Source organism: Sciurus vulgaris (assembly GCF_902686455.1).
Source record: "Sciurus vulgaris genome assembly, chromosome: 3".
Classification (NCBI taxonomy): domain Eukaryota; kingdom Metazoa; phylum Chordata; class Mammalia; order Rodentia; family Sciuridae; genus Sciurus; species Sciurus vulgaris.
This window is the reverse complement of record NC_136463.1, coordinates 94,875,141-94,878,378: the sequence shown is the minus strand read 5'-3', so window position 1 is coordinate 94,878,378 and position 3,238 is coordinate 94,875,141. Positions and strand designations below refer to the sequence as shown.

The window sequence follows — 3,238 nt, the reverse complement described above, 5'->3', positions numbered from 1 at the left end:
TAGAATTTTCAGAAGATGACTTCTCTGGTGTCAGGAAACATTATGGTTTTGTTTAAAGAAGGAAAAAAAATTATAAGGTAACTTCAGAATACTGTAATGCCTAGGAAATTATACATACAATTTAATGAGAACTAATCTTATGCCAGAGTAGATAATGATTTTATGGCTCTATATCAACATTTGACACTTTCAGTAAGACTGGAATCATCAGAGAAGTAGACCTGTTATACACTTATTACTGTGTTGAGAACCTCAATGGATAATTATTGTCCATAAATGAAAAAGATGAATAACAACAAAAAAACAAATAATAAAAATATTGCTAAAAAGAGCTGTTGCTTCTAAAGTGTCTTTCAAATATCTCTAAGATATTCTAAGGTCTGTAAATGTTTTGAAGCCCATGCCTGTATCTTCTGCAATCATTACACTTCCTTTATTTTATAATTAGAAACAGGAAGCAAAATATTTGAAAGTCTTACTCCTAATGCCAACTTCCCTCTAGACTTTATTTTATGCTCACAGGGTTTCTGTTTTTCAGGTAAGATACTTTAATTGATCAATTTAATTACATAATTATAAATTCAGCAAAAGTTTTTTGCTTATATTTTTATGATAACTTGTTGTGAAATTATTTATATAAAAGCATCTGGCAGATGCTGAGATCCAAGTAGTATTTCACATACTCTGGGCATATGTTCTCAGTGAGGGTTACAACATGTTAGCTGATAAATGACTAACCACATATTTTATTATTTTATGAAAATTATGTTTTTAGCAAAGCAATGAAATAAATTATTTTGTCAATTTTGTCAATTACTTTTACTTTCTGAAAATATCATTTGAATATGTCATTATTTCTTAATTACAATGGCAAGTTCATGCGATTTAAATCAGTGAATTCAATTCTTTGTATTCATGCAAAGTTACCATATTTTATGTCCTTGGAAATTGGTAAAAATTTTATAAAAAAAATGGGAACTGAGATGTGTGTGCCACACATTCTAGTTTTCTGTTAAGGAAAATGAATTTCCATGTATTTCATAAACTTTGCTTAAAATTTTATATCATGCTTAATACTTTTGGAAAAGGTTAATAGCCATAGTTTAGATTAATCTAGTTTCATATTGATTTTTTTCTTTAACTTTCATTATTTTAATAATATGTGTAAAATGATAACATGCAAAAATAATAACTAGCTGCAAGGTTTGAGTCCCATCATTATTTACTGTATCAAAACATCTCCAGTTCCCACTTGAATTGGAAAGAGGCTTAAATTCATCATCAGTTAAATTGGTACACAGAGATTTGAGTGTGTCTTCTTCTGGCAGGTTCGTGGGCAGTAACACATGAGCAGGCTAGTCCAAAAGTTAAACATATGGGCTCTAGGATTTGCTAATTGGATTTAGAATCCAAGTCAGTCGTTTTCTCTTATCATTTTAAAAATGGGAATAATAGTATTCACAGGTAGGGAATAATGAAAATTATGTGACCTAATGTAGGAGAAATTATACTAATTATTGGCATTAAGTGTTTAATACCTGTGATAGTACTACTAGTGATAGTACTTCTGTACTTCAGCAAAGTACTTCTACTTCTCTATTTTTTTCTTTTTCTATAAAACCTGAATACTTCTATTATCCATTTAAAGTTTGTTATGAAGATGAAGTAAAACAGTGCACACAGAGTTCTTAAAACATCTCCTGGCATATATAATCAGCACATATTAACTTTATTATTATTACAGTCAGTCCATAAATTGTTCTTCATGATTGTCACCCTTTTTAAAAATGCAGAATTAACATTATAGGTTACAAGGCTGTGGGTTTGATGATCAACTGTTTCTTTCTGCCTTCCACACACCCAATTCTGCAAATTTTGTCCTTAGTAGGAGGCCCTTTGCTTTTCTCAGCAAGGTGCAGAATGGGTCACCTTGAAACCCTTACCCTTGCCCTTCCAGTGGAATGGTGTACAAACTAGACAGCTTGGAATGGCTTAAAAGCACCTGGACTGCTGCAGGGCACAGAAATTAGACTGGCTCTTCAAAGGACACCTTCTCAACCACCTTTATGGTGTCAAGACAAGTAGAACTCCTTCCCTCCCCACTTAAACCCACAGTCTGAGGCGACAGGGTCTGGCACTCAGGAGCGTTAATTCTTGTCATCTTTTTTGTCATCATCCTGAGGGGTAGGAATGCCACATCAGTCATTCCTCGTAGAAGGATATGACAACCTGTGGGTACTTGACATTGGCTTCCTTGGCAGAGACCAGGTCTCATCAGGAACATGAGCTCTCCACTGGAATCTGTAGCTCCAATAATCGGCTCTGGCTCCAAACACTGGGTAAAGCCCAGTGGCTTTTCAGACTTCATTTTTCTTCTTTGGTTTGCTCTCCCCTCCGTTATCTTCAGAATCAGAATCAGCTTTCCACTTGACTCGCTCTGATTTATCTGTCTCATGTGTTGTGTTCTGCGACTGTAGAAGCTCAGCAATGAGGTCAGGACAGTCCAGATCGTCTACTGGTAACCGTGTGCTGTGTGTTGTCCTCGCCTGAGAAACTCTTCCACTTTAGGAGGTACTCCACTTTGCCCTTTATAACCCGACGATCAAGAACTTTTCCCATATTTTCACATATTCCTCTTCCACTTCTTCTAGTACTTCCTCTATTTTCTTCTTCTTTTGTTTTTTCCCCATAATGCCTGACAGCTTTCCAGTGTAAAGGCTGATGCTGCTCAGAGCAGAGCCCAAGTCCAGAAGGAATTGGTATTGCACTACTGGGGGAGTGGTGCCCAGGAAAGCTTATAGACCCATAAAAAGCCTTAAGTTTTTTTTTTTTTTTTTTTTTTTTTTCTTTTTTAAAGGAAAAAAATTGTTCAATTCAATCCAAGTTCAGCTATATAAAATTGACAGGGGAGGGATTCTACTGTGTGATTGATTTGCCCTGGTCTCCTGATCCCTCTGGGGAAGGCCCTGTGCATGGGCAGTAGCATTTTCTCACAACAAACATATGTCCCTTATTCCCCAATCTCCTTTTTCATACATAATCCTCTGCCAACTGTTGATGCTGTTTGGCTCATGTTCAAGATAAACAAACATTCTTATCGATTCAAAAGCATCTTTCTGATATTTGCAAAGACTAAAAGAAGTGTCTGGATCTAGATGTCAGTTTATTATTTTAAACACAAAATTACTTCATACCATGTACCTCCTCATCTATTTACTTTTGCATTTCTACTTCCTCC

The 3,238-nt window shown here is 35.3% G+C and overlaps 1 pseudogene across 1 annotated transcript; it reads right to left on the bottom strand.

The window, feature by feature from the left end:
• Positions 1-2,064: 2,064 nt before the first annotated feature.
• On the bottom strand, positions 2,065-2,711 carry LOC306657026 (chromobox protein homolog 1-like; annotated as a pseudogene). Its single transcript has one exon. The product of its transcript is annotated as a chromobox protein homolog 1-like (transcript).
• Positions 2,712-3,238: the final 527 nt, after the last annotated feature.